Genomic DNA, 10,136 nt, shown 5'->3' on the forward strand with positions numbered 1-10,136 from the left:
CCGGGAAAACATTCACCAACTTCGGGGGAAAACATGAACGAAATATCGGGAAGACATGAACCAACGGCAGGCAAAACACTGGGGAAGCCAGGAACCAACAACGGGGAGTACACTAAGCAGCTGCCCTTAGTCTCAGGAGTAGCGGGGAAGAGATTAAGCAGCAGCCGGGAAAAGATCAGCCAACCGCGGGGGAACTCATTAACCAGTGTCGTGGGAACGCATTAACCAGTTTCGTGGGAACTCATTAACCAGTTTCGGGAAAACTTCCACCAAAGGCGGGGAAAGCATCAACCAACGGCGGGGAAGCCATTGTCCAACAGGGGGGGGGGAGCACATCAAGCAGCTGCCCTTAGTCTCAGGAGCAGCGGGGAAGAGATTAAGCAGCAGCCGGGAAAAGATCAGCCAACCGCGGGGGAACTCATTAACCAGTTTCGTGGGAACTCATTAACCAGTTTCGGGAAACCGTCCACCTAAGGCGGGGAAAACATCAAACAACGGCGGGGAAGCCATTGTCCAACAGGGGGGAGCACATTAAGCAGCTGCCCTTAGTATCAGGAGCAGCGGGGATCAGATTAAGCAACAGCCGGGAAAAGATCAGGAAACCGCGGGGGAACTCATTAACCAGTTTCGTGGGAACTCATTAACCAGTTTCGGGAAAACATCAACCAAAGGCGGGGAAAGCATCAACCAACGGCGGGGAAGCCACTGTCCAACAGTGGGGAGCACATTAAGCAGCTGCCCTTAGTCTCAGGAGCAGCGGGGATCAGATTAAGCAACAGCCTGGGAAAAGATCAACCAACCGCGGGGGAACTCATTAACCAGTTTCCTGGGAACTCATTAACCAGTTTCGTGGGAACTCATTAACCAGTTTCGGGAAAACCTCCACCAAAGGCGGGGAAAGCATGAACCAACGGCGGGGAAGCCATTGTCCAACCGGGGGGAGCACATTAAGCAGCTGCCCTTAGTATCAGGAGCAGCGGGGTACAAATGAACCAGCAGCGGGGAAAACAACTTCGTGGGAACTCATTAACCAGTTTCGTGGGAACTCATTAACCAGTTTCGGGGGAACTCATTAACCAGTTTCGGGAAAACTTCCACCAAAGGCGGGGAAAGCATCAACCAACGGCCGGGAAGCCATTGTCCAACAGTGGGGAGCACATTAAGCAGCTGCCCTTAGTATCAGGAGCAGCGGGGATCAGATTAAGCAACAGCCGGGAAAAGATCAGCCAACCGCGGGGGAACTCATTAACCAGTTTCCTGGGAACTCATTAACCAGTTTCGTGGGAACTCATTAACCAGTTTCGGGAAAACCTCCACCAAAGGCGGGGAAAGCATGAACCAACGGCGGGGAAGCCATTGTCCAACCGGGGGGAGCACATTAAGCAGCTGCCCTTAGTATCAGGAGCAGCGGGGATCAGATTAAGCAACAGCCGGGAAAAGATCAGCCAACCGCGGGGGAACTCATTAACCAGTTTCCTGGGAACTCATTAACCAGTTTCGGGAAAACTTCCACCAAAGGCGGGGAAAACATGCACCAACGGCGGGGAAGCCTTTGTCCAACAGGGGGGAGCACATTAAGCAGCTGCCCTTAGTATCAGGAGCAGCGGGGTACAAATGAACCAGCAGCGGGGAAAACAGCTTCGTGGGAACTCATTAACCAGTTTCGGGGGAACTCATTAACCAGTTTCGGGAAAACGTCCACCAAAGGCGGGGAAAACATCAACCAACGGCGGGGAAGCCATTGTCCAACGGGGGGGAGCACATTAAGCAGCTGCCCTTAGTATCAGGAGCAGCGGGGAACAGATTAAGCAACAGCCGGGAAAAGAACAGCCAACCGCGGGGGAACTCATTAACCAGTTTCGTGGGAACTCATTAACCAGTTTCGTGGGAACTCATTAACCAGTTTCGGGAAAACGTCCACCAAAGGCGGGGAAAACACCAACCAACGTCGGGGAAGCCTTTGTCCAACAGTGGGGAGCACATTAAGCAGCTGCCCTTAGTATCAGGAGCAGCGGGGATCAGATTAAGCAACAGGAGGGAAAAGATCAGCCAACCGCGGGGGAACTCATTAACCAGTTTCGTGGGAACTCATTAACCAGTTTCGGGAAAACTTCCACCAAAGGCGGGGAAAACATGCACCAACGGCGGGGAAGCCATTGTCCAACAGGGGGGAGCACATTAAGCAGCTGCCCTTAGTATCAGGAGCAGCGGGGTACAAATGAACCAGCAGCGGGGAAAACAACTTCGTGGGAACTCATTAACCAGTTTCGTGGGAACTCATTAACCAGTTTCGGGAAAACGTCCACCAAAGGCGGGGAAAGCATCAACCAACGGCGGGGAAGCCATTGTCCAACAGTGGGGAGCACATTAGGCAGCTGCCCTTAGTATCAGGAGCAGCGGGGATCAGATTAAGCAACAGCCGGGAAAAGAACAGCCAACCGCGGGGGAACTCATTAACCAGTTTCGTGGGAACTCATTAACCAGTTTCGTGGGAACTCATTAACCAGTTTCGGGAAAACGTCCACCAAAGGCGGGGAAAACATGCACCAACGGCGGGGAAGCCATTGTCCAACAGGGGGGAGCACATTAAGCAGCTGCCCTTAGTATCAGGAGCGGCGGGGATCAGATTAAGCAACAGCCGGGAAAAGATCAACCAACCGCGGGGGAACTCATTAACCAGTTTCGTGGGAACTCATTAACCAGTTTCCTGGGAACTCATTAACCAGTTTCGGGAAAAATTCAACCAGAGGCGGGGAAAGCATCAACCAACGGCGGGGAAGCCTTTGTCCAACAGGGGGGAGCACATTAAGCAGCTGCCCTTAGTATCAGGAGCAGCGGGGTACAAATGAACCAGCAGCGGGGAAAACAGCTTCGTGGGAACTCATTAACCAGTTTCGGGGGAACTCATTAACCAGTTTCGGGAAAACTTCCACCAAAGGCGGGGAAAGCATGAACCAACGGCGGGGAAGGCATTGTCCAACCGGGGGGAGCACATTAAGCAGCTGCCCTTAGTATCAGGAGCAGCGGGGATCAGATTAAGCAACAGCCGGGAAAAGATCAGCCAACCGCGGGGGAACTCATTAACCAGTTTCGGGGGAACTCATTAACCAGTTTCGGGAAAACGTCCACCAAAGGCGGGGAAAACATCAACCAACGGCGGGGAAGCCTTTGTCCAACAGGGGGGAGCACATTAAGCAGCTGCCCTTAGTATCAGGAGCAGCGGGGTACAAATGAACCAGCAGCGGGGAAAACAGCTTCGTGGGAACTCATTAACCAGTTTCGGGGGAACTCATTAACCAGTTTCGGGAAAACTTCCACCAAAGGCGGGGAAAGCATGAACCAACGGCGGGGAAGGCATTGTCCAACCGGGGGGAGCACATTAAGCAGCTGCCCTTAGTATCAGGAGCAGCGGGGATCAGATTAAGCAACAGCCGGGAAAAGATCAGCCAACCGCGGGGGAACTCATTAACCAGTTTCGTGGGAACTCATTAACCAGTTTCGGGAAAACTGCCACCAACGGCGGGGAAAACATGCACCAACGGCGGGGAAGCCATTGTCCAACAGGGGGGAGCACATTAAGCAGCTGCCCTTAGTATCAGGAGCAGCGGGGTACAAATGAACAAGCAGCGGGGAAAACAACTCCGTGGGAACTCATTAACCAGTTTCGTGGGAACTCATTAACCAGTTTCGGGAAAACGTCCACCAAAGGCGGGGAAAACATCAACCAGCGGCGGGGAAGCCATTGTCCAACAGGGGGGAGCGCATTAAGCAGCTGCCCTTAGTATCAGGAGCAGCGGGGTACAAATGAACCAGCAGCGGGGAAAACAACTTCGTGGGAACTCATTAACCAGTTTCGTGGGAACTCATTAACCAGTTTCGGGAAAACATCAACCAGAGGCGGGGAAAACATGCACCAACGGCGGGGAAGCCATTGTCCAACAGGGGGGAGCACATTAAGCAGCTGCCCTTAGTATCAGGAGCAGCGGGGATCAGATTAAGCAACAGCCGGGAAAAGATCAACCAACCGCGGGGGAACTCATTAACCAGTTCCGTGGGAACTCATTAACCAGTTTCGTGGGAACTCATTAACCAGTTTCGGGAAAACGTCCACCAAAGGCGGGGAAAACATCAACCAACGGCGGGGAAGCCATTGTCCAACAGTGGGGAGCACATTAAGCAGCTGCCCTTAGTGTCAGGAGCAGCGGGGATCAGATTAAGCAACAGCCGGGAAAAGATCAGGAAACCGCGGGGGAACTCATTAACCAGTTTCGTGGGAACTCATTAACCAGTTTCGGGAAAACCTCCACCAAAGGCGGGGAAAGCATGAACCAACGGCCGGGAAGCCCTTGTCCAAAAGTGGGGAGCACATTAAGTGGCTGCCCTTAGTATCAGGAGCAGCGGGGATCAGATTAAGCAACAGCCGGGAAAAGATCAGCCAACCGCGGGGGAACTCATTAACCAGTTTCGTGGGAACTCATTAACCAGTTTCGGGAATACTTCCACCAAAGGCGGGGAAAACATGAACCAACGGCGGGGAAGCCATTGTCCAACAGTGGGGAGCACATTAAGCAGCTGCCCTTAGTATCAGGAGCAGCGGGGTACAAATGAACCAGCAGCGGGGAAAACAGCTTCGTGGGAACTCATTAACCAGTTTCGTGGGAACTCATTAACCAGTTTCGTGGGAACTCATTAACCAGTTTCGGGAAAACATCCACCAAAGGCGGGGAAAGCATCAACCAACGGCGGGGAAGCCATTGTCCAGCAGTGGGGAGCACATTAAGCAGCTGCCCTTAGTATCAGGAGCAGCGGGGTACAAATGAACAAGCAGCGGGGAAAACAACTCCGTGGGAACTCATTAACCAGTTTCCTGGGAACTCATTAACCAGTTTCGGGAAACCTTCCACCAAAGGCGGGGAAAACATGCACCAACGGCGGGGAAGCCATTGTCCAACAGGGGGGAGTACATTAAGCAGCTGCCCTTAGTATCAGGAGCAGCGGGGATCAGATTAAGCAACAGCCGGGAAAAGATCAGCCAACCGCGGGGGAACTCATTAACCAGTTTCGTGGGAACTCATTAACCAGTTTCGGGAAAACATCAACCAGAGGCGGGGAAAACATGCACCAACGGCGGGGAAGCCATTGTCCAACAGGGGGGAGTACATTAAGCAGCTGCCCTTAGTATCAGGAGCAGCGGGGTACAAATGAACCAGCAGCGGGGAAAACAACTCCGTGGGAACTCATTAACCAGTTTCGTGGGAACTCATTAACCAGTTTCGGGAAACCTTCCACCAAAGGCGGGGAAAACATGCACCAACGGCGGGGAAACCATTGTCCAACAGGGGGGAGCACATTAAGCAGCTGCCCTTAGTATCAGGAGCAGCGGGGTACAAATGAACCAGCAGCGGGGACAACAACTCCGTGGGAACTCATTAACCAGTTTCGTGGGAACTCATTAACCAGTTTCGGGAAACCTTCCACCAAAGGCGGGGAAAACATGCACCAACGGCGGGGAAGCCATTGTCCAACAGGGGGGAGCACATTAAGCAGCTGCCCTTAGTATCAGGAGCAGCGGGGATCAGATTTAGCAGCAGCCGGGAAAAGATCAGGAAACCGCGGGGGAACTCATTAACCAGTTTCGTGGGAACTCATTAACCAGTTTCGGGAAAACATCAACCAGAGGCGGGGAAAGCATCAACCAACGGCGGGGAAGCCTTTGTCCAACAGGGGGGAGCACATTAAGCAGCTGCCCTTAGTATCAGGAGCAGCGGTGCACAAATGAACCAGCAGCGGGGAAAACAGCTTCGTGGGAACTCATTAACCAGTTTCGGGGGAACTCATTAACCAGTTTCGGGAAATCTTCCACCAGAGGCGGGGAAAGCATCAACCAACGGCGGGGAAGCCTTTGTCCAACAGGGGGGAGCACATTAAGCAGCTGCCCTTAGTCTCAGGAGCAGCGGGGAACAGATTAAGCAACAGCCGGGAAAAGATCAGCCAACCGCGGGGGAACTCATTAACCAGTTTCGTGGGAACTCATTAACCAGTTTCGTGGGAACTCATTAACCAGTTTCGGGAAAACGTCCACCAAAGGCGGGGAAAGCATCAGCCAACGGCGGGGAAGCCATTGTCCAACAGTGGGGAGCACATTAAGCAGCTGCCCTTAGTATCAGGAGCAGCGGGGATCAGATTAAGCAACAGCCGGGAAAAGATCAGCCAACCGCGGGGGAACTCATTAACCAGTTTCCTGGGAACTCATTAACCAGTTTCGGGAAATCCTCCACCAAAGGCGGGGAAAGCATCGACCAACGGCCGGGAAGCCTTTGTCCAACAGTGGGGAGCACATTAAGCAGCTGCCCTTAGTCTCAGGAGCAGCGGGGTACAAATGAACCAGCAGCGGGGAAAACAACTTCGTGGGAACTCATTAAGCAGTTTCGTGGGAACTCATTAACCAGTTTCGGGAAAACATCCACCAGAGGCGGGGAAAGCATCAACCAACGGCGGGGAAGCCATTGTCCAACAGGGGGCAGTACATTAAGCAGCTGCCCTAAGTATCAGGAGCAGCGGGGATCAGATTAAGCAACAGCCGGGAAAAGATCAGCCAACCGCGGGGGAACTCATTAACCAGTTTCGTGGGAACTCATTAACCAGTTTCGGGGGAACTCATTAACCAGTTTCGGGAAACCTTCCACCAAAGGCGGGGAAAACATCAACCAGCGGCGGGGAAGCCATTGTCCAACAGGCGGGAGCACATTAAGCAGCTGCCCTTAGTATCAGGAGCAGCGGGGTACAAATGAACCAGCAGCGGGGAAAACAGCTTCGTGGGAACTCATTAACCAGTTTCGGGGGAACTCATTAACCAGTTTCGGGAAAACATCAACCAGAGGCGGGGAAAGCATCAACCAACGGCGGGGAAGCCTTCGTCCAACAGGGGGGAGCACATTAAGCAGCTGCCCTTAGTATCAGGAGCAGCGGGGTGCAAATGAACCAGCAGCGGGGAAAACAACTTCGTGGGAACTCATTAACCAGTTTCGTGGGAACTCATTAACCAGTTTCGTGGGAACTCATTAACCAGTTTCGGGAAAACGTCCACCAAAGGCGGGGAAAGCATCAACCAACGGCGGGGAAGCCATTGTCCAACAGACGGGAGCACATTAAGCAGCTGCCCTTAGTATCAGGAGCAGCGGGGATCAGAGTAAGCAACAGCCGGGAAAAGATCAGCCAACCGCGGGGGAACTCATTAACCAGTTTCGTGGGAACTCATTAACCAGTTTCGGGAAAACTTCCACCAAAGGCGGGGAAAACATGCACCAACGGCGGGGAAGCCATTGTCCAACAGGGGGGAGCACATTAAGCAGCTGCCCTTAGTATCAGGAGCAGCGGGGTACAAATGAACCAGCAGCGGGGAAAAAAACTTCGTGGGAACTCATTAACCAGTTTCGTGGGAACTCATTAACCAGTTTCGGGAAAACTTCCACCAAAGGCGGGGAAAACATGCACCAACGGCGGGGAAGCCATTGTCCAACAGGGGGGAGCACATTAAGCAGCTGCCCTTAGTATCAGGAGCAGCGGGGTACAAATGAACCAGCAGCGGGGAAAACAACTTCGTGGGAACTCATTAACCAGTTTCGTGGGAACTCATTAACCAGTTTCGGGAAAACGTCCACCAAAGGCGGGGAAAGCATCAACCAACGGCGGGAAGCCATTGTCCAACAGGGGGAAGTACATTAAGCAGCTGCCCTTAGTATCAGGAGCAGCGGGGTACAAATGAACCAGCAGCGGGGAAAGCAACTTCGTGGGAACTCATTAACCAGTTTCGTGGGAACTCATTAACCAGTTTCGGGAAAACATCAACCAGAGGCGGGAAAGCATCAACCAACGGCGGGGAGCCATTGTCCTACAGTGGGGAGCACATTAAGCAGCTGCCCTTAGTATCAGGAGCCGCGGGGATCAGATTAAGCAACAGCCGGGAAAAGATCAGCCAACCGCGGGGGAACTCATTAACCAGTTTCGTGGGAACTCATTAACCAGTTTCTGGGGAACTCATTAACCAGTTTCGGGAATCCTCCACCAAAGGCGGGGAAAGCATCGACCAACGGCCGGGAAGCCTTTGTCCAACAGTGGGGAGCACATTAAGCAGCTGCCCTTAGTCTCAGGAGCAGCGGGGTACAAATGAACCAGCAGCGGGGAAAACAACTTCGTGGGAACTCATTAACCAGTTTCGTGGGAACTCATTAACCAGTTTCGGGAAAACATCCACCAGAGGCGGGTAAAGCATCAACCAACGGCGGGGAAGCCATTGTCCAACAGGGGGCAGTACATTAAGCAGCTGCCCTAAGTATCAGGAGCAGCGGGGATCAGATTAAGCAACAGCCGGGAAAAGATCAACCAACCGCGGGGGGAACTCATTAACCAGTTTCGTGGGGAACTCATTAACCAGTTTCGGGGGAACTCATTAACCAGTTTCGGGAAACATCAACCAGAGGCGGGGAAAGCATCAACCAACGGCGGGGAAGCCTTCGTCCAACAGGGGGAGCACATTAAGCAGCTGCCCTTAGTATCAGGAGCAGCGGGGTGCAAATGAACCAGCAGCGGGGAAAACAACTTCGTGGGAACTCATTAACCAGTTTCGTGGGAACTCATTAACCAGTTTCGGGAAAACATCCACCAGAGGCGGGTAAAGCATCAACCAACGGCGGGGAAGCCATTGTCCAACAGGGGGCAGTACATTAAGCAGCTGCCCTTAGTATCAGGAGCTGCGGGGATCAGACTAAGCAACAGCCGGGAAAACATTAACCAACTTCGGGGGAACTCATTAACCAATTATTTGATGACCGGTAGGCGGCGCTCTATCGGCTTCGGCGACCGGCGGGTGGCGGTTCGGGGTCGTGGCGACCCGGGGCGAGGCGGCCCGGCCGTTGAAATCGCGAAAAAACGCGTTTTTAAAAAAGAACCGTCGGTCCCCATCGGGATGGATTTGACCCCCTCATGCCGCCGTCGGGACCTCTTCGGCGGCATGACTACCGGAGGTGTTCCCGCCGAGGTGGACACTTGCATTTTCTGGCACGGTGGGTTGGCGGGGTACCTGCAGAATAGCAGGAAGGCGATGGCAATGACATGTGGCAACTCATTAACCAGTTTTGACTTTGCTGCATTGAAGGCGGAAAATCGAAACAGGGCCCCGCTCGAGCCCCCAGGTCTGCCGGGACCGCACCGGGCCGCCGCCCCGACGGCCGTTCGGCCAGAATGGGCTAGTATTTCTCCGGATTTTTGGCCGTTTTTCCGACTTTTTCGGACGTCGGAAAAGCGGCGGCCTGGCCACCGGCCGCGGCCGGGGGTGCCTTCCCCTCGAGCGAGGGCCCGGAATTCACCCGTTTGCAGCCCCGGAGGAGCTCCGCCGGCGGCCGGAATGGTTGAGACCATCGGCCGCGCTGAACGGAGCTCGGGTAACTCATTAACCAAACTGGACTTGGCCCCTGGCGCAGGAGGGGGGTCCAGGTGAGGGCTGGCAGGCCGTGGCCACCCGGCAGCAGTGATGCACCCGCGATGGCGGTAGTCCTTCCGATTCGGAGGCTCCCTGGCCCCGCAGAGCAAAAATGGGAGCCGCACGGAGCTCTATGAAGTCAGATCCGGTCGGTGGTGGCGGGGCAGGGTGCACGGTTTCCCGCAGAGCTCGGCGGATCCGTCCCGCCCGAGGTGGCCCACTCGCATTTTCTGGCAGGGGAGTCCCGAGGCTGGTTAACCAGTTACCCCCGGAAGTGGGGATGGAGTTGAGATTGAACCGTTTTGCGGGGCCTCCGGGCCCCTTCCCCGGTAGGACTACCGGGGCACACCCCGCCGAGGTGGCCACTTGCATTTTCTGGCACGGGGGGTTGGCGGGGTACCTGCAGAATAGCAGGAAGGCGATGGCAATGACATGTGGCAACTCATTAACCAGTTTTGAGTTTGCTGCATTGAAGGAGGAAATCGAAGCAGGGCCCGCTCGAGCCCCCAGGTCTGCCGGGACCGCACCGGGCCCGCCGCCCCGACGGCCGTTCGGCCAGATTGGGCTAGTATTTCCCCGGATTTTCGGCCGTTTTTCCGACTTTTTTCGGCCGTCGGAAAAGCGGCGGCCTGGGCACCGGCCGCGGCCGGGGGTGCCT

The sequence above is a fragment of the Mustelus asterias genome, unplaced genomic scaffold (genome assembly GCF_964213995.1).
Source record: "Mustelus asterias unplaced genomic scaffold, sMusAst1.hap1.1 HAP1_SCAFFOLD_2795, whole genome shotgun sequence".
In the NCBI taxonomy this organism is placed as follows: domain Eukaryota; kingdom Metazoa; phylum Chordata; class Chondrichthyes; order Carcharhiniformes; family Triakidae; genus Mustelus; species Mustelus asterias.